The sequence below is a fragment of the Canis lupus genome, chromosome 35 (assembly GCF_003254725.2).
Source record: "Canis lupus dingo isolate Sandy chromosome 35, ASM325472v2, whole genome shotgun sequence".
NCBI lineage: Eukaryota > Metazoa > Chordata > Mammalia > Carnivora > Canidae > Canis > Canis lupus.
Window position 1 is genome coordinate 9,166,432 of NC_064277.1, and position 24,176 is coordinate 9,190,607.

The following is a 24,176-nucleotide window of genomic DNA, read 5'->3' on the forward strand; positions in this document are numbered from 1 at the left end:
TGCTGATAACTCTAAAACCTTGGCAGAAAACTCACCATTTTTTTGTGTACTATAAACCCATCCCAGTAGAGATGGGTCAACATCTAACTGCTACCTTGCCATTTTACCTTTCAGCAGAGGGGAAAAAAATTCATGAAATTTATTCATGAAAACTCACACCAACAGAACTCTGCCAGAATATATTAAGTTTGATTTTTATTAGATTATAACTAACTCAACCAACTACAAAATTCCTCTGACAGATTGCTTTTGGGTTAGGTGATAAGCATGGCAGAAAGTTTCTTTCTACTATGTCTATTTTAAACTATGTAGATGGGACCTTGTGCAAATTTATTTCATTCTTAAAGACTTTTTACAAATATATCTAGTCTTATCAAAACTCTGAAATAAAAAATAATCCATCTTCCCCCATAAAAACTCATAAGCCCTCAAAAGATTTTGATAAGTGTGATCACTACTGTTCAGCGGTTGAGAATTATTGGATTTCCTTTAATGGAATGGTTTGAATGGTTTTAGAGGAAATAAATTAGCCAAAGAAATTATTTCCTAATCATGGATTTCTAGATTTCAGTGATAAGCTGCGTTAGAATCTCTAGATGAACTGTGTTCTGATGTTGTTAGCAACTCCCTACTTCAACTGGATGTAATGTAGTTCCTCTGGTTATCTCTTACTCAGGTTCCTTCTCTAGAGCTGTGGCTACCTTGGACTGAACAGTGATTGGATTGATAGATGTGTGATGCCAATTCATAGGTTCAGTATAGAAGCTCTCCTGTTGCCACTGGATTGTTAGGGTGTCTTCTCCAAAGAATGCAAGAGTATTACCCATCGATCTTCTCATCTTATTCAACCACTCTTACAAATTGACTAGAGTTCTTTCTTTATAAATATCTTGTATTTTGACATGGTTCCATCACTAATTGTATCTCAGTCATTTCACTTGAATCACTACAGAGGAGATATACAACAAACCTAGTGAACATGCCCAATCCTGCTTGATCTAGCCATAAATCTGAATGTATTCTTTGCTTATAACTGGAAGTGAAGCTACTCCACAAGTGTCCTGACTGGTTTGTTTCTAGCTCTTCTTTCTTACCCTATACGGCTGCACTTGGGGTCTTATGCCCGTGGTGATGGTGCATTCAAGAAAGAAGATGTGAAAAGAGGTAAGACCTGAGAAGATTCTTTTCCTCGAGAATGTTTTGTAATCCTTGGTTAAAATTAATCGTTATGTTTTATAATGAGAATAAAAATGTCATTGAAATAACTCAACAGACTTCTTTAGAACATAAAATATCTATTAAAAACAATAATGTACTTTTAACAATTTAAGAGTTGGTGAATAAAAACATATGGGTTAAAGTTTTCTTAAAATTGTACTATGATTTCAAAACTAAATGAAAATTAAGTTTGGGAAACAATTATTTGGGAAAATATGAAACCAAGTTGAACTAATTATTCAAGATATTCAACAAATTCTAAGCTAAAGAAGGAAGCTTAATGATGTACATTAATTTTACTAAATTTTACATATTTAATCAGAGACACCAATACACTAAAGTGTCCCTGTCCCCACCTTACAGCAGAGGATAGTAAAAGAGCTTAAAATAGCATAATTTCCAATGAATACAAATAAAATTAAATTAATTTTATTATTTTAAGCTGAAAATACTTTTTGCCATCCCAAATGGAAAAGCTCTCATCCATCCATAGTTTATTAGTACTTTTAACATTTTTTTGCTACTTACCATTCATTGTCTAGTATTTGTAGTTTTGTCACATGCAGTGCCATTTCACTATATCATTGCTAGCTCCTCTACAGCAGGGCACAAATCCTATATATGTTGTGCCTGTTCCCACACACACTATGATACCAGGTTCATAGTACACCTATAAATTCAAGATATATTTGCTAAAAAATAGATCTCTTTGATGAAACTTTAGAGAATTTTAACCACACAATAAAATAATGAAGAATTTTACAAATGTAAATCTAACTTTTAAATATTGTATATAATATTTACATCTAAGCATCATCAAAGTATTTTTTACTTTAATTGTTTCATGTTAATAAAATCTTCTTCTGTATTTTATTTAATATAGAACCAAAGCTTACCATTTGAAACTTTAAAACTAAAATATTTTCCAGTCTTTGAACTAGGCTGAATAGGTGTCAAGCTCTATGACTTTCTTGTCCTGAATCTTTTAACTCAGATATTAGTTTTGTGCCACCATCTTGATTTAAAGTCTGAGATAATTCATCTCAAGACATTAGCATTCTATTTTCATGAAAGAACGGGAAATGAAAGAAAGGGAAAGAGACAAAGAATTAGGAGAAGGAGGAGGAGGAAGAAAACAAGAGAAGGGAGAGGAAGAGGGAAGGAAGGAAAAAAGGAAGGAAGGGAGGGAAGGAGGATAGAAGGAGAGAGGGCGAGATGGAAGGGAGCAGTGGAAGGGTGCCTGGGTGGCTCAAGTTAAGCTTCTGACTCTTGATTTTGGCTCAGGTTATGATCTCTGGATTGTGAGACTAGTCCAGAGTCAGGCTCTGCACTCAGTGGGGAATCTGCTTGAGATTCTTTCTCTCTCTTTCTCTAGCTCTCCCTCTGCCCCTCCCCCTGGTCAAGCTCTATCTCTCTCTTCTCTCTCTCAAATAAATAAATGAATCTTTAAAAAGAAAAAAAACAAAGGGAGGTAGAGGTGTGATCATTGTCTTTTTATTGAGAGCTGAAAACCCCTGGGTTTAGACTATTCTTAACATAGAAGGATTCTTTTTATCTGCTCACATTTTGGTGATGGTAATTGGGGAGATTCAATGTTCTTTGATTGTTCACTCATTTCTTTGCTTCACTAAATAAAATAGTAAAATAAAATAGTAAAACAACCCATCCTACTTTCTGAGGGGTTTTGTTTTTGTCTTTATTTTGAAATATCTTGTCTTCCTGCTATAGGAAAATTTTTTGCAAAATGATTAGATTTTTTTAAGTAAAACTATGTCCTTGTGATATTTAACATTCTGTTATTATTCAAATAGTCATTCTTTAATGTTTCTTGAGTTCCTTGATACTGGGATCCAATATCTGGCATTGAGCCTGATGTAGGCGGATTCAATGAGTCTTATTTAAATAGAATAATTCATTTCAACTTTTTCTCCTAATAGCAAATATATGCATATTTTCTCCCTGAGTAGAAATAAAAGAAAGTAGTTGACTCTTCAGCTAGGAGAATTTTTTTAAGCACATCAAAGTCCTTTTTGATGGATATATTCTAACAACATGACTATTTTATCCAGACCTTTTCTTTGTAATGATATTTATACTGCATTGCAGTTTTATATAAAATTATTTTTAGGTTAACCAAAAGTCTTTTATTATAGAGATTGTATCTCTCATTTAAGTAATAAACAAACAATGCCTCTGTCAGAGATTCTCCACAAATGAGTAGATTGGAATTTTATTCTGAGGCTTCTCCACTTCTGTGATGGGATGGAAGCTAACCTAGTGCTTAAGTAGGATGAAGCTAACATAATGCTTAAGGGAAATTTATGGCTTCAAAATCCTATATTAGAACACTCAACTTCCACTTAAAAAAGGAGAAAAAGAATACCAAACTAAACCAAAAACAAGAAGAAAAATAAAATTATAAGGACTAGAACAAAAACCACAGAAACAATATAGAAATTAATGAAACTAAAAGTTGATTCTTTGACAAGATCAATAAAAGTGACAGTATGTTAGCTAGAAATATCAAGGATAAAAGGAAACATACAAATTACCAAAATTAGGAATGAAAGAAGGGACATTCTTACAGACTTTAAATTAAAAGAATTATAAGCAATCACTCAGAGCAATATTATACTAATAAATTAAGCAAGTTAGAGTGACAAATTCCTAGAAAAATATAAACTACTAAAACTGACTCAAGATAAAACAAGAAATCTGAATAGACATATTCTAAATTAAAAAAGCTGACTTAGTAATAAAAATGTCTACTTATAAAGAAAACTCAGTTTAGCTGGTAAATTCTATCAAACATTTAAAGAAGAAATTATAATTCATCTTTTTTTTTTTTTAGAAAAATAGAGAAAGAGGAAAGACATCTCAACTCAGCCTATAGGTTAATACTTCTCTGATACTGTAGCCAAGTAAATGCATTACAATTTATGGATCAATATCATTCATGACTATATACACATAATTCCACAATGAAATATTAGTAAATTGAACCCAGCAATACATAAAAGAGGATTAATCCCACTTGACAACGTGGGATTCATACCAGAAATGCAAGGTCTAATACAAGAACTCCAACCAACATAATATACTCTATTATAATAAATGAAAGAAATTACATGAAAATCTCACTAGACACAGAAAAAGCAAATTGAATACCCATTTCTATATATATAACTCAACAGATAAGAAATGGAAGAAAATTTCCTTAACCTGATAAAGGATATCTAAAAAAGAAACAAAACAAAACAAAACAAAACTAAGCAAACAAAACCTCACAACTAATAGCACATATAACTGTGAAATTTTAAATGTATTTCCCTAAGATTAGGAACAAAGCAAGGATGTCGATTTTCACTACCTCTGTTTAATCTTGTGCAAATGTTAGTGGCCAGAAGAGGCAGGCAGAAAAATAAATTCCAAATTGGAAGAAAGAAGCAAAATTGTTTTTATTTGTAGATGACAAGATCTTGTATATAAAGAAATCCCAAAGAGGGATGCCTGGGTGGCACAGTAGTTGAGCATCTGCCTTCTGCTCAGGGAGTGATTCTGGGGCCCCAGGACCATCCCACATTGGGCTCCCTGTGGGGAGCCTACTTCTCCCTGTCCCTATGTCTCTGTCTCTCTTTCTGTGTTTCTCATAAATAAAATAAATAAAATCTTAAAAAAGAAATCCCAAAGAACTTCCTCAGCAATCTCCGCCCTCCCCGATTAAAAAAAAAAAACAAAACAGAAACAAAAAAAAACATTGGAACTAACAAATGAACTCAGCAAGGTCACAGGAGATGATAGATAGATAGATAGATAGATAGATAGATAGATAGATAGATAGATGATATATAGATGATAGATAAGATAGATGATAGATTTCTAGGTACTAGTAATGAACATATACAAATGAAATTAAGAAAACAATTTCATTCACAATAGCAATAAAGGGATTAAAATACCTGAGGGTAAATTTAACAAAAGAAGTACAAGACTATGCAACTTCGACAGAGAAATTGAATAGGGTCTAAATAAAGGAGAGATATTTCATGTTCATGAAAAACTCATAAATTATATCTACTTGTGAGAAACATGGATGATATAAAGTGCACTAATTCAGATAGCTGATATGGAGGTCATGATAAAGCATTAAGGAGCAAGAAGAGTATCATTTCTCACTATTTCCATGTTAGTACTTCTTTTTTCCCTTAATCTCCTTCAATCTATTTTTTAAATTGTTTTATATTTTATTTTATTTTATTTTATTATTTGAATTTATTTATTTGACACACAGAGAGAACACACCAGCAGGGGGAGCAGCAGAGGGATCAGACTGCCCCCCCTGAGCAAGGAGCCCAACAGGAGGCTCCATTCCAGGACCCCGCGATCGTGACCTGAGCTGAAGGCAGATGCTTAACTGCCTGAGCCACTAGGGCACATCTCAATCTATTTTAAAAAATCATTTCTAGTATATGATCATTATGAACACACCAGCAAAGGAAATTCACCATATCCTCATTTATTTTAATGACATCAAAGTAGAGGTTCTGAAATTGCATGTGTCTGTATTCATCTTTTCCCTCTATTCTCCTTTCTTAACTTGGTGTTCCAGTTAGTTTCTGAGCTGGGACATTACTGGCAGATTTTGTTCTATTTATTGAAAATATTTTCCACTGACTAAAGATGGAATTGGCATATTCTTAACTCCTGGAAAACTGAGATTTCTAAATTATTTGCAAAATTGGGAAATAAGATGTTTTCCCAAACTAACAAGGCAATCAATGACATTACCTGACCTGCTGAGACTTTTAAGAATTGATTAATATAAGGGGGAAAAAGTGCATATACACTAGAGACATAGGCTTGTCATAAATGTGAAAAACATGCAGTTATTCAAACTGACAAAGTTTTAAATTTTGACATGGTTTATTAATGAAGACACTATGTATTTTCTAGAAATAATGTATTCTTATCATAGCTATTAGACTTCCAGCTGTTTTTTAATAACAATAAATGTATTGTGAGGAAAGTTTTACTTAGCTTTTCTTTTGTGTGTATCCTTTTCAGACCATTAGTACCTGCTTCTTGTTAAAAGTAATTAACAATACTGAGAAAATGCCTCAAGAATAGTAAAATTAGAATAGGATGCTAATAATTAGGATTAAAACAAAGTTTATTTTGATTTCTATTCTTTTAATTCTAAAATCACAAAATATGTAGCTGTTAATAATAAAATCTTATTGAAATTTTAATATCTTCCTTTCCTTATTAAACTAGCAATTTATGTTTTTTTTTTCTTCTGAACATTTAGGAAAGCTCAATTTCTTTTTCTTCTAAACAATTTTCTCCAACTAGCTTCCAATAAACTGCAAGGATTGAGGTAGAAAGTTATGTTAATGTTCCTGTGCCATGCTCTACTCCTACTGAGTGATGTCTGGCAGATAGGTTAGTCTGTTTCCACTTGAGTTTCCAAATCTACAAATTTGCAGTGATATTATCTCCTTTATTGAGTGATTGTGATACTAAATTGATATGTTGCATACAAAACATATAGAAAGTATAGATTATTAAACAAAAGTATTAAAGGCTATGTTTAAACTAAGAGAGTTCAAGGAATACACACGCATACACACACACACAAGATAATATTATTCAGCCATAAAAAAGAAAATGCTTCCATCTGCAGCAACATGAATGGATTCTGAGGACATTATGCTAAATAAAATGTCAGACAAAGACAAATACTTTATGATCTGATATATATGTTGAATCTCACACAAACAAACTCACAGAAACAGAGAAAGGATTGAGGGTTGCCAGAGGCAGAGGGTAGGAGGTGGGGAACATGGGTGAAGGTGGTCAAAATGTATACACTTCCTATTATAAGATAAATAGGTTTGGGATATAATGGATAGCGTGGTAGTTGTAGTTAAGAATACTATATTGTATGTTTGAAAGCTGCTAAGAGAATAGATCTTAAAAGTTCTTATAAGAAAAATGTTATAACTATGTGAGATGATGAATGTTAACTAAACTTATTGTGATAATAACTTTATAATATATACATAGATCAAATTATCTAATACACATTAGATATATACAAAGGTATATATCAAATATATCTCAATCAAACTGGAAGAAAGTTGTTGCTACCTCACATAAATGGTCATTTTACAATTTAAAAACACTATTCTGACAATAAAAAATGAATCATATGGTAGTTAAGTATTTATTTTTCTGATTTTTTTCACTTGATCTACTTAAAATGATGGATTATTTTTATACATACCTTGGGACCACACAAAAGACCTTCTCAAAAGTTTTTAGGCATCCTATGTTATACTAAATGTTTAATTCAAAATTATAATTTTGGGTTTGAAAATTCTAATTTAATCTATTTCACTCCATTCAAAAAGAGTAAGGTTTAAATTATAACATTTCCACATCCTATTATCCTGAACTCCCTTGTGCCTCAGTTGTCTCATCTGTAAAACAGAAATTAAAATAGTTCATCTTTTGGATTGGTTTCAAAGGCAATGTATCTTACTTAACACAATACTTAGCACATACCAAATGTTTAATAAATTGTTTTTTCACCAAACAAGTTTCTTTTCTCCTTTTCTCAATGTTCTTTTCTTTCTTTTTCTCCTTCTTCCACTTTTCTTTCTCTCATTGATCATCTTTTATTCTCTTCTATTTTATAAGCCTCTTATTCCAAACCTGCTGGGGGATTTCATTTGTTTTTGTTTTTGTTTTTTTTTTTTCATTTCTTGGGCCATTAATCACTTACCAAGTGCCTTTCATTGCCTCATATTGTGATAATTCCTGGTGAGAAAAAAATAGATTAACTTCTCTATTAGAAGAGATCTAGCTCTCTAACTCCATACAGATTATATTGATGGAGGAGGCAAATAGTCATTAAATCATCATGCAAACATATAAAATTACCCCTCTGACAAGAGCTACAAGAAAGAAGTACAATTATGTTCTGGGAACACATAACAGGGAAAACTGACCTGGTCAAAGAATTGAAACAAGTTTTCCTGAGCAAGGGACACTTGCCCAGATAATTGAAAGATGATTTATAGGGGAGTATGTGAAAATGCAAGAGAAGGACCTCCAAGGGAAGGCAATGATTTGGTTACAAGTACCATGGGGGAGAAAAGAGTGTGAATGACACGAAGGATTAAAAGAGCCAAAGCCCAACAGAGTAAGAACATGGACAGAGTGTCTGGAGAAAAGATGGTTGATGATACTCAAGAATTTGCATACTCTAAGGACAATGGGAGGCTAAAAGTCTGACATGGATTTTTTGGGGGGAGGGGCAGACATTCGTACATGTTGAAAATTTTTATTTTCATGATGGATTGGAGGGGTACCAGAGTGAATGCAGATAGACAACTTAGGAGCCCACTATGGTCATCTTTGAGGAAGATATTGAAAATGTGGTCTAGAATGGAGTACTGCAGATGTCAGAGCTATAGAAGAAGAAAGAAAATGATATTTGCTGATGAGTTTAGGGAAGGAAGGTAGCAAAGACAACTCAAGGTTTTTGGTTTGAATTATAAGGTGGAGATGTGTTTGGGGTAGCATGGAGTGGGAGGTCAAGAAAATATTAGTGAGTTTTAACTAGAAAATTTTATTAGTTGTAGGTAACTTCTAGTCTCAAAAAGAAAAAGGTGTATGGATAAGGGTTCAGAAATCAGAGGCTATCTGGGCTAAAGTTGTACATAGGTAAAACATCTATAAATCATCTATAAACAGATATGTTTTAAGTCCATAAAAATATACAATAAAAAAGAGAATCCTTAGGATCAGCATTTCTTATCCAAGGTAGATGAAGTTGACCCTGAAAAAGAGCCAGAAATGAGGATCAGAAAGGTAGGAACTAAAACCTGGAGATGGTAGGCTCTAAATGCCAATGGAAGAAAAATTTAAAAAGAAAAAGTCAAAACTTTGAAGTTGAGAAGTCTCATAAAAAAATAATTGGAAATCTCAGATCCTGTGAACAGGACATGAGCGTTAACATTGATGAAAATGATTTTGGTGATTCATAAACAAATCCATATTGGAATAAATGACTAGATACAGGCAATGACAAAAAAATAATTCTTTTGAGAACATTGGCTTTGAAGTGGAGAAAATAGAGAAGAAACTTACCAGAAGGAGATAAGATGCCCTGAGATTATTTTTGTTGGTGTTTTATGAAGGGGACATGACCATACTGAAAAGTCAGTGGGAAAGCTTCAGTTGAGAGAGAGACAGAAAATGAGAGAGAGATAGGAGACAGACAGAGACACAGGTGGGAGTTTGAATATATAAAAGAGAGATGACTTGCTTACAATTTAAGATTCCCGAGGATGGAATAGACAGCACAGATGTAGAAATTAGCCTAACATAAGAAGAATGATCTCTTTGAATTTTAGCAAGAAGAAAATGAATAATAAAACTTGCCCATACATAACTATTGCAAACATTTATAAACATATAAAACATTAACATTTCTCCATCTGGGCTACCCTTACTAAGTATAACACTTTTGTGACAAATATTCTAAAAATTGGTTTTGAGGACGTCCAGGGAAGCCTGGATCTACAGCAGAAGTATAAGTTAGAGAGTGTGAATCTGTAATCATCTTTGCCTTCAACAAAGACGTTGGGAATGAGACTCAAGACATTCATGTATTCATAGAAAATTGTGACGTAGGTGGGTAAACAGAGCAATTTAATTAGCATGATCCTCTAGGTAGAAGTAAATGGTCTATTTGTGTTGGGTTAATGAACTCTTCCAGGGCACTGAATAGAACCATGGTGTCTTCAAAGGACTCATTGACCTCACAGGGATTAGCACTTTTCTATCAGAGAGCTCTTTATTTACCAATCTTTACACTCTGCAGGAAAGGGCCACATGTTTATGAGGTATCAGCTTCCCATAGGTAAAGGAAGTGTTTTTCACAGGTTTCACCCTGATACACACAACAAACATGACAACTTCCAGTAGAATTGTTTTTCTTTTACACATGAGCAAAGTGGTGCTGTGCAGGATTGTTTAATTTTATCAGTGTAACACAAATAGAAAATCATAGTGATTTCTGTTTTCTGTGTATAAGCCAAGACAGATAAAAGAACAAAAAGAAAAATGTACTATTCTTTCCTCCTTAATTTACTTCACAATCATCCATGGCTTTCTTACTTTTCTGCCTTCCTTATGAGCATAGGGACTATCTTTCCCAGTTTTGGAAATGAGTGGCAATGTCCAGCTCTGGTACAAAGGGCAGGCATGCTTGCAACCTCTTATATGATATTCCAATTTCTTGAGTTTGGGTTCTTTGGCTGTGACACAAACCCACAATGTGTGTGGAATCTAACGGGGTCCTTCAGTATCACCTCTATAGGATTGGGGGACAAGGGACATCAACACAACCATGACACTTGTGCTGGTTACAGTGCTAAAGTCCTTTGTCTCTGACCCAGGAGTCTCGTGTCTTCTCCCGGGAGCCATGAAACCATGGCAGGCTAACTTTTTAGTTTGCAAGTAGGGTCAAAAATCTCCAAGAGCTCATCGTCTCCAAGTTCTTCATAGTCCTTTGCTTTTACAGTTCACATGTTTCTTTCCTAAGAGTTTACCATGTAAATCATTCCAATTTTCTGCCTCTCAGAAGAAAGTTGTGTGAACAATTTGACAGAACAGGCCTATGGCAGAACCCAGAGGATCTTGATGCCTTCTGGGGCTGGACTATATCTTCAAACCTTCTATTTTGGATCTTGATGCCTTCTGGGGCTGGACTATATCCCTCAAACCCTATTTGAGGCCACAGTTAGTGAGATATAGAAATAAGAATCCCTGGAAAACTCAAGCTACAGATAAATCTTTTGTATTGTGTGGTATGTTCAACATTATTAGTCTTATGGAACTTTGCTTAAAAATCATCTTGGTATTTGATCTTGTTGGTTTACATTAGCATACAAAAGCAGAGCTATATCTAAATGTTAATGATATTATTAATACTGTTACCTTCCCTTTGTATCTTTTGTATGTGTTCTTTAGACCCTAAAGCCTTAAAGAAACCATGGCAATGTTTCTTCCACTATTCTTGACGAGCATGGTGCCTTGCCAAAAGACTTCAGGTCACAAGTGAAAAAAAACATACAAATTGACTGCATCTTTCTTATTGCTCAACAACTGTCAAACAATTGAGAAATTTGTTTTGGATGAAGTACTAACATTCCTTCTTCCATCCCCAGCCCCTTTCCACACAGTCTGCAGTTTTTCAGCTGACCACTGATTGATGTCAATACGAAAATTCTCAGACAGAAGACAAGAAATATGTCATGGGTTTTTTAGTTCTCCAAGCTTCTGATTAGGACCAGAGCCAGCAATTACACACACTTAGCCCTATTCTCCTCATGAATACAGAGAAAGCGGAATCTCTTTGGGGTTATAAGAAAAACTACTCTATTCCTGACACAAAATGACCAGGACCCAACAGTTTATAAAAAAAGCAATGGTTCAGGGCATGTTAGGACAAAGAGGAGTGGGAAGTTATTTCTCTGTCTTTACTCTGTGTTCTTTCATAACTGGGAGAAGGCCTCCAGCTTGCAAAGGAGCAGGCACACTGGGGACAGCTGGTATATAGGAACCGATTCAGTCCCATCTGAGCAAAGCAGTCCCATCCATCATTTATTCAACAAGTATTTTCAAGTGTGGGCTATGTGAATGCCCTGTTGTAGTGCCTGCATTGTTGTAGGTTTGGGGGAAAGACTGCAACACAAAGGAATTAAGGACCTTGCCCTCCTTAAGTAGATAGTCAAGTGGGGATGACAGATAATGAGGGTCTAACTTGTTCTATTGAAATTTAAAAGAAAGCAAGCTGACCTTGTCTAAGGGTCAAGTATGGATCTATGTAGAAATCCTAGAAGAAGTGACATAAAAACTGAGAACTGAAAGAATAGACTTTAAACAAGGAACAAGATGAGAGGAAAATAAGATTTATGATGCAAAGCCCTGAAGCAAAAGGTCCAGCGTGATTGGATTATGGAAACAGAAGAGGGTCGTTTATAATGAGACTGAAGAGGTATGAAGGGGGCTAGATAGTCTTTTAGACTATAGTAAGGATTCAATTAAGGTCAATAGAAATCTATTTCTTTACAGTCTGTGTTTGTAAAAATAACTCTGTAGTATGAATTAAAAATTGAGGTGAGCAAGAGTACATGTGGGGAGACCATTTTTATACTAGGCAAGATTATAGTTGATGTTGGGCTAAACCATGAGAAAGATAATGGAGATAATTATAGGTTGATTTACTAATAAATAAGATCATATTTCAAACTAACCAGAGAAGAGGTAAAAACATTTTGTGAGAAGTTTGTTTTGTTTTTTTTTTTTTCTTTAAGTCAATAAATAAGGAAACCAAAGACTCACTGACCTGGAATCCAGAAACTGCTTATGTAGAACATACCCCAGATCAGTGACTTCTCAAAGTCTCTTCCTTTTTATTTATCAACAACAACTTCTAGAGGTCCAAATATTATTCCTGAGTTTTCTGTTACTGAAATGATAAGTACTCCTTATGGAATAAAATGAACATATAGAAAAGTTGAAAAATAATCTATGTTTTTACTACTAAAAGTAAAACAATATTGATATTTAGTCTTTCTTCCACCAGAATTTTTTACATGAATTGTTATCGTTCTATGAACATTACTATGTAGTGCATTTTCTTCACAGATTACAAGATAATCAATTATATTTTATTTTAGATTATGGTAGGTTAGACCATTATATATAAAATGAATTTAAGTGACTAGCAATCAAAATTTTTAAAGCCCTCCAAGTTTTAAAGACCTGATTTTATTTTTGATGTAAATGCTTCAAATGGAAGTCCATTATTCCAGAACTAATTGAAGTCATCATAAAATAAAATATTTGAGTTTATTTCTTGCTCATCCATTGTATCCACTTTATTATAGAAAAATGCAAAAATATTGCTGTTTTCTTCTGGCCTATATTTTTCTGTATAATATGTAACTTATAATTCTTAAGCACTTGTGTATGGATATCTCTTATCTGGTTGATTACAGACACTACCTCCCAGTAACCAATGGGATATAATTTATACCTAATTTATGAAAAAAAATTCAGTAATTAAGCATTTATATATTTAGCAAGTGATTTCTATAGATAAAATCATTTATTTTGCATACTTTATATGTAGCAAACAAAAACTGGACATAGCTTATTAGTTTAATGTTCAAACTTTCACCTCTCATTGTGAACAATGGAACCTGGACTGGACAGGCCTGTGATCAAACCCAGTATGTCCTTGGCACCCTCTGGGAGGATCCAGATCATAAAGTAGATGAGGAAAGACTCCAAAACCTTTGAGACAAGTTAAAACATCTCCTGAAAGAATGAGCAAAAAGCTCAGAACTCTGAAGAAGCAAGACTTCCTCAAATCAGCATCAATAAGGTAAAAAAAAAAAAAAAAAATGCTATTCTGGACAATTAACAAGGAGTAGAACCAGGAAAATTCTCTTAAGAGATTAATCCCAAGCATCTGAAGTTCTAACATAGTTAAGGAGGAGACCAGTTTATATACCACACTCACCATTATTGTTGTTCCTAATCAAAGTATAATATCTTATAGCTAGTTTTGCTATTGTGGGGAAAACTCTAGATTTCTGCATTATAGTTATTTTATATATTCTTTTGTTTTACTTTTGTAGGTGCGCCATTATCAAGTAATCTTGAATTTAGGAGTCAGAAAAGTTCATAATCCAATATTGCCAATTACTAGTTCTCAGCACACTATCTCAAGTAATTTATGTTTTAATGTATGCATCTATAATGTGGAACTAACACACACAAACAGGACCATAGAGATGTCAATAAAATCTAATATTATAACCCAGCAATTTTTTATTTTATGTTTTTTTAAATCAACAAAACTGCATTTCTTTAAACTTTCTGTATTATGAAATGAAAACAAAAACATTATATTACATAGTTTACAAATAATAATTAAAACAGCAAATATGTGTATGTACCAATCATAGAAGATCTATTTTTATGTTGTTTTAGAGAGACTGAATAAGTAAAAAGTATATGCTGATGTAATATCACTTTTGTGTTTAAAATAGTGGGTTATGGGCCATTCCCATCACATAGATACATATATTGCTTAAATTTAAGAGAATAGAACAAATACTGACATAATTTAATCTGATCCCCATGTAGTTGAACCATTAATAAATTTGATGCACTCTCTCCCTATCTTAGTATTTTATTGCTGCATAACAAATTAACACAAACTTAAGGACTTAAAACAAGACACAATAATTATCTCATAGTTTCGTGGGTTAGGAGTCCAGGTACAGACCAGATGGGTTCTTTTCACAGGGTCTTACCAGGCTGAAATCAATATCTTTTGGAGCTCCAGTTCCTTTTCCAACCACTCTGGTTGTTCACAGAATTCAGTTCCTTGTGGTTGTAGGACTGAGACCCCTGTTTGTTTGTTTGTTTATTTATTTATACTGGATATCAGCTAAGGGTCATTCCCAGCTCCTGATGCTGCTCTCATAACTTGATAGATTACTTCATAAAATCCAGCAGGAGAATCTTTTTCATCCAAGAGACTAAGAAAGACACTTATATAACATAATGCAATCAAGAAGGGACTATCCTGACATATTCATAGGCTCTGTCCCTACTCAAGGGGAGGTGAACATGGGGCATGTATACCTGGGGGCAGAAATTTGGAGACTTTATGAATTCTGCTGACCACACTTCTCAGCTCCTCATCATGGGAGATGGTAATTTACACAACACGAATGCCCCTAAGAAGTTAACAAATAAAGTTGTAACAAACCAAGAGGACCACTCTATGTAACACAGTAGCTCAACAGCCTTTTCTCCATTGGTAAAACAACTCTAAACCTTAATAATGAGAGCACTTTATGAAAGATTAGTCCTACCATCTGGAAATTATTTTCTTTCTGTTTACATATGACCAGATTTTTGTGTAAACTAGAAAAGAGCACCCCATCGTAGGGCAGGGCAGAGAGATCACTGCTTCTATTTCAGCCTCCATTCTCCACCTTCCTGGCTGAGCATCCTTGTGCCAACACAACCCATGCACCAAGATGTGGAGGCCCTGCTCTGCAGGGAGTGTAGAGCCTGGAGCCAGAAGTACCAGCTTTGCTTCTTTGAAGTGATATGATCCAGGCCTGGTCATTTTATCTTTCTAAAGCATAGATTTCTCATCTGTAAAAAGGAAATAGTAATGGTTTCCCTACCATAAAATGGACTAGTTTAGGGATCAAAGAAGATAATGCACATTGCAGGACTGTCTCTTATAGGATGTCATAAGCATGTAGGACCAGGCACAGGGCTAGGCTGAACCAGAGGAAATGGCCACTTTATAGGTCAAAACAGTTGAGTCTCAGCCACTTCATTTAAATCAACATAAAAGTATAATTATTTAAATGCTAAGCGTTCCCAGGGAATATTGGTAAATATCTCTTTTGAAAAACTATCTTATGGGTCTCTTCTATTATCAGAAGTCATCTATCAGGGTTAAGATTGTAATATTTATAGCTTAGAAAGAAATATTTTCCAGTAAAGGAGGGGAAAATCCTGTGCCCTCTGAAAATTTTAAACTATACAATAATAAGTATTATTGAAAGAATATTTCTGGGAGGTAGTCCAAGATGGCAGCATAGAAAGATCCTGAACTCACCTACTCCCACGGACACACCATATGCACAGCTACTTGAGGAATAATTCCCTCTGACAAAGACCTGAAGACTACCTGAACAATTCCTCCACAACAAAGAATACAAGGTGGGACAAGGTGGGTCTGTAGGTGGGACAGAGATGGTCTTGCCCAAAACCTACTCTTGTATGGTGACCTGTAATTGAGAGGGATCTCACACAACAGGAGTTATTCCCTCAGGAGCAAGAGGTTTGTGTTCCAAAGCATGCACTCCAACCCTCAGAGCCTGCACTGGAGAGATGAGTTCCCAAAATGTCTCACTTTGAAAAACCACAAGGCTTATGTCCAGGAGACCCAATGGTCATAGAGGACTGAGATACCACTCTTTAGGGCTTGCAGGCAACTCACTCACCCCAGGGCTCAGCATAAAAGCAGTAGTTGGAAAAGTGCCTAGACTATATCTGAAGGAGACCCATTTGCTAATCTTACAGAGCCTGCCAGAGGGGCAGAGGCCCCTGAGGACTCTGCTTGACTAGCTCATGCAGGCAACCGCCATCCTTGTAGTCTCCTGCTGTCTGGCTAAAGGCAGGGGCAGGCCTCATCCCTGTGCTTTCTTGCTGTTGCACTAAAGTAGGGGGCACAGGGACTAGCTGGGGTGTCTGTCTCCTTGATGGCCTGGCTCTGGTGGCCATGACTGGGGGCAGGGATTGTGTTTCTGTGTCCTATGGGACTATACCAACCAGAATGACTGTACTTAGCAGGCTGTCACTCCCAAGGCCCTACATAGACAGCAAATTGAAACACACTCCTAGCTTTGTTGTAACAAAGGCCTCTTAGCTTATCCTGGAGCTTGAGCCTGAGGAGCAGGCTTCAGGTTTACCACACAGAGGGGCTGCAGAGGTGCTGTCGGGGAGTAAAGACTGGGGATGCCATTTTTAGGGAGGGGATGGGTGAAACAGGTTAAGGAAGTCAAGAGGCACAAACTTCCAAATATAAAATAAATAAGTCACAGGGATGTAATGTAAAGCATAGTGACTGCAGTCAATAGTATGTAGTGTATACTTGAAAATTACCAAGAGCCTAAATCCTCATCTCATCACAAGAAAAAAAATGTATAACTTTGTATGGCGACAGATGGTAATTAGGCTTATTGTGGTGATCATTTAGCAGTGTATACAAATATCAAATCATTATGTTGTACACCTGAAACTAATATAATGTTATGTGTCAATTATACCTCAATAAAGAAAAAGAATACTTCCAAAAGAATTCTGAGTGAATACCCTAATGAATAATTAAAATGCTGCAGACCTTGTTTTGGTAATTTTTAAAAAATGGAATTGAATTTTTATGCTCATAAATGATGATAATATCCTAAGGCTTTCTTCAGTAAAGGGTGTGGTTTCTGGAAACCAAATATCAGTTTCGGTGTATCATTGTTTGAATTATAGAACTATGTCTATTGTTGGTAGTTAATGGGAGGATGACCTAGGGAAATGCAGGTCCTCAGCTGGACTGGGAGACTCTAACTCTCCTGATGACTTACTGGTGAGGAGGGAAATAAGGCTTCTTTTTTCTCCTTAGGTCTGGAAATGATCCCAGAGTTCCATCCTACCAATATGAGGCTTGTGATTTTCTGCATTTTTTAGGGTAAGATTAATGATGCAGCTTTGAACATATTTTAAACCAATTTTTATATCATTGTAGGTGGTGCATTTGTAATTAGGTCACATTGTTCTTTGGCATTTTTGTTCATGTTTAGGTCTGCTAAAAAGCTATCTTGGGCTCTGGGATAGGAAGACTGAAAAATAGAAAACAGTATGTGATAGAATTTTGAAAATTAAAGATCAGTGTATAATCACAATATATAAAATAAAATTTGCTATTAAGTTAAAGTACAGAAAGCCAATTTGTTGATAGGAGCACCCGGGTGGCTCAGTTGGTTGGGCGTCTGCTTATGGCTTGGATTATGATCCTAGGGTCCTGGCATCATGTCCTAAGTCAGGCTCCCTGCTCAGTGTAGAGTCTGCTTCTCCCTCTTCCTCTGCCCCTCCCTCCACTGGTGTGTGCTCGCTCTCTCTCTTAGGTAAATAAAGAAGATCTTTAAAAAAAAAAAAAAATTGTTGATAGATTTAAAAAAATATATCCCCTTAATATTTTCAAAGGACTCCAAACTTCATGAAAAATGAAAGTAAAAAATAGAGTCTCCAGAGTATTCACTGGTAAAAGAAAAGGTTTGAGGTCACATCTAAAGTATCAGTGGGGAGTTCATAAACATCAGCTATTTGTTCAACTGAAATGTCAACAGAATCATTTTATTTTTAAAGAAATGAAAAATGAAAATGTCCTGGGTAGAGATGGAGGGTAGCCTTCATAGTGGCACAGAAATGAGAAGATGCATCTCCTGAATCAAGACCTGAATAAGGAAGGGACACCTGGGTGGCTCAGTGGTTGAGCATCTACCTTTGGCCTAGCTCATGGTTCCAGGGTCGAGTCCCATATCGGGCTCCCTGCAGGAGCCTGCTTCTCCCTCTGCCTATGTCTCTGCCTCTCTCTGTGTGTCTCTCATGAATAAATCATTAATAAATAAATAAAATCTTAAAAAAAAAAAAAAAGACCATAAGAGGAGACGTCATTCCTCACTGGCTGGCAGCAGGCTGGAGAAGGCTACTGGAAGACATGAAAAATCAGGAGAGACTACAGAGGCCAGAGAACAGTCATTGTTACAAGGGAGAGATCCACCAGCAACTATACCAATTTTACCTCAATAAAATAAAAAAAGAATATTTCCAAAATAATTCTGAGTGAACACCCTAATGGATAATTAAAATAATGCTGCAGACCTTGTTTATACAACTGATAGTTATGCTCAGGACCTGCCTAATCCAAAGTGCTCACATAATGATAGAAGGGGGTACACAGAAGAGTCCGGGTGCCCAGGACCCTCAAAGGCACACCGCTTACCTTCTGTTGGGGAGGAGCTGGCCACATGGTCACATTTTTCTTTTTTTATTGCAGACATTTATATTTTTAAAATTTCAAATGTGTATTGACGTCTTGCATGAGATTTAAGACTGAGAAAAGATACATGTCCTAGGACTGCAGGTAGAAAACAGCAAGACTGCCAAATGAACAGGGATGTAGCTGGGTAGACCTATCCTGGCTTCTACCATGGAGACCTCACCTCAGGTGAGAGGTCTTGCTGCCAGGGCACAGTTGAACATGGGGAGGCAGGTGGACAAGGGCTCCCCTAGGACAGTCTGAGAATTAATGAAGAGAATAATAACAAGCTTGGGAGAGAGCTGGAGTCCTGTAGGAACCCTCCAGCCCTTCCTCAAACTAGACTCTGAGGCTGGACCCCCAGTGGACTGCTGAAAATGGGAGAGTTTTGAGGACAAGGCGATCCTGCCTTTTACCTGGTCAGACAGGGGCCTCTGAAGTTGGCTAACTCCAGTGTCTGAACTATCCTCTTCAGAATGTTCAACTTGAACTCACCTTGTGGCTTGCCTAGTCTTAGATTTGACTGCACCAGACTGCAGAGGTTGGCAGACAGACAGGATGTCAAATGCAGTCCAGTTGAGTGATCATTTGGCCATGAAGAGAAGACTGAGACACCGGGGAAGCCAGAGTTTCCCCAGTAAGGGCCGTGCAACAATCAATCAGACAACAGAATTTGTCCTGAGAGAGCAACAAGCCTGCAGCTCTGAAGCACTAGACACGAGGAGCCACAGCCAGCATGCCTCAATCAGAAAGAAAGAAAGAAAGAAAGAAAGAAAGAAAGAAAGAAAGAAAGAAAGAAAGAAAGAAAGAGGAAAGAAAGAAAAAGAAGAAAGAAAAAGGAAGGAAGGAAGGAAGGAAGGAAAGAAAGAAGGGAGGGAGGGAGGAAGGAAGGAAGAAGGAAGGAAGGAAAAAATATATGTATCTGGAATTTTCAACATTTCCAGTTGAGGGCAACGTCTGGCATTCAGGAAGGCACACAATATGAGAATTGTCACAAATATTGAATAACTAAAACTGCTTCTAATGACATTCTCTTGGAGGAAGCATTATTGAACTTGATTATAAAGTATCAGCATCTTTAGCACCCAAGCTCAGCAGCCAGGAACTGTTTTGGAAGTAGTTTGAGAACCGGAAAGCGGAAACAAAAAACAAACAACAACAACAACAACAACAACAACAAAAACAGGAAATATCTTTCTGAAAATAATTATTGCACTTATTTCTAAGTATGATCACTGTACCCCCCACCCCCATCACTGTACTCGCTCCCCACCCCCCCGCCCCAGACAGGAAGTCTCAGGATCAGATTTGCCATGCAGGTACAGAGATCTATGGTGCAGTTGGTTTCATTAATCAAGTTACTAGCTTTTGTCAGGGCCAAACCCACTCTTATCTGTGCTGCCCTGGGAGGCAGGGTGGGGACCCCACACCCGGCTTCTGCTTTGGGAGTGCTAGTTCCTTGCTGGACTCTGGGATGGAGATGCAAGGAGGAGGTGGCAAGGCTGGGGCAGAGAGGGGGAACTGGCTCTTTCCTGTTTCTTTCTCCTGGGCTCCCCGCAGCTCTCCTGTCCCTGGTTGTCTCTGGGACCTCAAGTCATCCAGCGCTGGCAAAGCCATCCTGCAGAGGCAGCTACATCCACTTTGTAGTTTCTACAACAGCCGAAGAGCCAGATGCTTCCCTAGTGGCTCACAAGCTTTCCTAATTCCAGCCTCCTGCTTTTCCCCCTAGCAGCCCTAGGCATGGTCGCTGCTTCCAGAATTTGGACCTCTGCAATATCTTTGGTTTTTATCTTTTTATGGCTAGCCATCAATTCTTCATATCATATGCTCTCTGCTTCTGGAGCTGGTGTGGTTTCTGCCTTTTGACCACTTGATACAGACTCTATCATCTTCAAATCCATATTCTACTTCTTCCTTCTGAGGTACATTTTTTCCTCAGTCTTCTTCTTTTTTTTTTTTTTTCTTGGTTTGTTTCCTCTATTGTTGGTAAGGAGGCTGATGAATATTAGCTCTAAAGTTTTTGTGAGTGCATGTTATGTTTTTAGGGAGAACTACAAAAATAAGGCAAATTTATTATTTTTTAAGACTTTATTTATTCATGAAAGATACACAGAGAGAGAAAGGGAGGGATAGAGAGGCAAAGACATAAACAGAAAGAGAAGTAGGCTCCATGCAAGGACCCTGATGCTGGACTCAATCCCGGGACCTGGGATCACGCCCTGAGCCAAAGGCAGATGCTCAACCGCTGAGTCATCCAGGTGTGCCAATAATGCAAGTTTAAAAAAGGGATTCCAAATAGGGAGAAAGGAGAGAGAACAAAAGACTAAAATAAATGTGGAAAGTTTAATGGAAAGGTGGAAACAGTGATTTTTTTAAAAAATAGAATAGTATAATAAAAATAAAATAATAGAAATTTAATGTATCAATATTTACTATAAATTATAAATAATTATATTTGCCTTTTAAATGGTAGAAATCCACAATCTGAGTAAAACTTCATAATTTTCTTCAATTTAGCTATTAATTTGTGAGTTTTTTAAATAAAGATTTTATTTATTTATTCATGAGAGACACAGAAAGAAACACAGGCAGAGGGAGGAGAAGCAGGCTCCATGTGGGGAGCCCGATGTGGGACTCGATCCTGGGAATCTGGGATCACTCCCTGAGCCAAAGGCATCAGGTGTTCAACTGCTGAGCCACCCAGGTGTCCCTGTGAGTTGTTTTCTAAATAAATATCTAAAACATAGTGACCCTTAAAGTTAAATAGATTTCATATTCACCATCACTATTAAAGGGAGTAATATATCATTGTATTATTCTGATACATTTATATTTCTCTTTATTTTTTAAGGTTTTAATTTATTTGAGAGAGAGAGAGAGCACATGCATGAGAGAGGGAGTATGAGCAGAGTGAGGGGCAGAGGGAGAAGCAGATGCCTCCCTGAGTAGGGCCCAATAATGCAGGGCTCAATCCCAGGACTCTGATATCATAACCTGAGTCAAAGGCAGATGCTTAACCAAATGGGTCACCTAGGTGCCCCTTATTTTTTCTTTACAACATGTTTATTATCATCGAGAATTCAGACATGATGCTCTTGTATCTTTAGCTAAGCTTCTTTTTAAGTAACTACAGATTCACACACAGTTTTAAGTTCTCTTTTTGATTTATATGTTGTGTGCAGGTATGCATCTTACATAAGTGAACACAAATAGTTTCTGAATTACAGCGGCCTCAGAAAAATAAATTCCAGTGTTTAATAAAAACTTCTTTTTAAAAAATTTCATCACTAAAGTATGGTGGTAAGCAGAAATCAATTAATGGTTTTGTTTAATGCAATAATATATTGTTCCGCAATACTCACCAAGCTTTTACCTAATGTTATCAGACTCCGAACTGAGCACTTCATATGGATTATCTTACTCATCACCAAAACTCTATGAGGTAGATATTGTGATTGCTACCCGCTTTTCAGTAAGTCTATCTAAGGCATTTCAGTAAGATTAAGTAACATGCTCTAGATCATAGAGATAGCAAGAGCAGAAATGGGGTTTGAGCCCAGGATAGTTTATACTCTTAAACTTTGCCTTTCCCTGGATTCAAATCTTTACTGGGTATAAGGAGTGTGCCCCTTGAATCTAATATGATGTTTGCAATTGAAGAGAGTCAACCTGAAGATATCAGTCCAACTCAGAGCGTTACATTTAGTTCATTTCCTGCAGCCATACTCCCTTGCTACCATTGTTTATGTAGATAGATGATAGATAGATGATAGAGAGATCTATATATAGAAAGATAGATATGGATATATAGATAGATACATACATATACAAATAGATATATACACACATGTATATAAAGAAATTTTTATTGCTTAGGTAGTTGGCTCATTGTGCTTTCTTCTTTTTTTTTATCTTTGCATTTTTGGGCTCTAATGGCTCAGGAGTATCAAGGACACAAAATGTCCATGCATCCAGGTCGAGTCAACTCACTCAAGGACCAATGAATGGAGGCTCAGTCATTTTTTTACTAAGCAGTGGACATGCTGAACTGTCACAAGCAGCACCTAGACATCAAACCCATCAAGGAAATCCCCTTTCTCAACAGTTTGACCTTTTGACTTTCAAAGACTAGGACAAGGTCCATCTTGCTTTACAGATACAGAGATGTGATTAGAATCACTGTGGCTTACCTGTTAAATGTCCGCAACTGCCACAAAGACATTCTCGATGAAGATGTACACAAACACTGACATAGGTCCTAGAAATTAAAAGTGCACAAGTAAAGGAAAAATGCAAAGCCTTTCTCGAAAAGAAGGATGGACCATATATGCATTATAAATCTCAACTGACTGCACAACTTAATTTGTCCCTTTACTTAACCCTCTACTGAACACTGCAAATGGAACATTTCAAATCAATATCACCCATAACCTGTTAGAACATCACCTGGTAATTGTTTTCTCTGGGAGATAATGTTTCTCGATAAATAAACAGTGGACTCTAAGGAGTAGCTATTTTTAGAAAGAATCCAGAAGCAGGAAGAATTAATGCAGTGCTAATAAGGGGTAAAAGTCCAAGAAATGGATCCAACGTGTCAAAGAACACAAGTGTTTGTTTTCTGTCTTTGGGGATGAGATGAGTTGGAAGGAGAAGGATTGTCATTGGCCTTTAGCGCTTTGTTGCTGAGTAAGTGAAAATAAATGGAAAATGCGGTTCTTCCAATTTCAAACTGTTACAATATGGTTACTTTCATGCCCTACAGAGAATTCCTGAAGTCACAAATCGGTACACATCAGCATTTTGCATAAAAGGAAAACATCCATATCTGACTCAAGCAACGATGAAATCAATACAGAAACATTTCCAGAGAAGTCCTGCAGGTTTTTTTATGCATTAACAGCTAGTATATCGTGCAAAAAAATCTTCTGACTGTTTAATAAATCAACTTTAGATCCACAATCCCTAAACTTCCGTGATTTTCTTTATCATCGCCTAGAGAGCGCCCTGCAGACATTAAGCTGCATTTTCCCCCCACTGTTTCTACCCTTATTAGATGGTTTATCTCTCTGCTGGTTTTTTGATGGGTTTGAATACAGGGGTTAAATTCATATCTTGGAGTCTTTCTACCACAGCCTCCTCCAAAGCCTGCAGAATATCATAAAAAAAAAGAGCATCTGACCAACTCTGGAGCCAAAATGCTGTCCTCAGCTCTCTGGCTTAGCCTAAACCCCTCTGTCAATAAAATTAT

At 36.3% G+C, this 24,176-nt stretch overlaps 1 long non-coding RNA gene across 1 annotated transcript; it reads left to right on the forward strand.

Annotated features, from left to right (window-relative positions):
• The first annotated feature begins 627 nt into the window (after nucleotides 1–627).
• LOC112659891 (uncharacterized) lies at nucleotides 628–23,887 on the forward strand. The gene is made up of 4 exons (XR_003136564.3): nucleotides 628–1,164; nucleotides 13,513–13,684; nucleotides 17,513–17,578; nucleotides 23,691–23,887. It is a non-coding gene; the product is annotated as an uncharacterized LOC112659891 (long non-coding RNA).
• The last annotated feature ends 289 nt before the right edge of the window (nucleotides 23,888–24,176 follow it).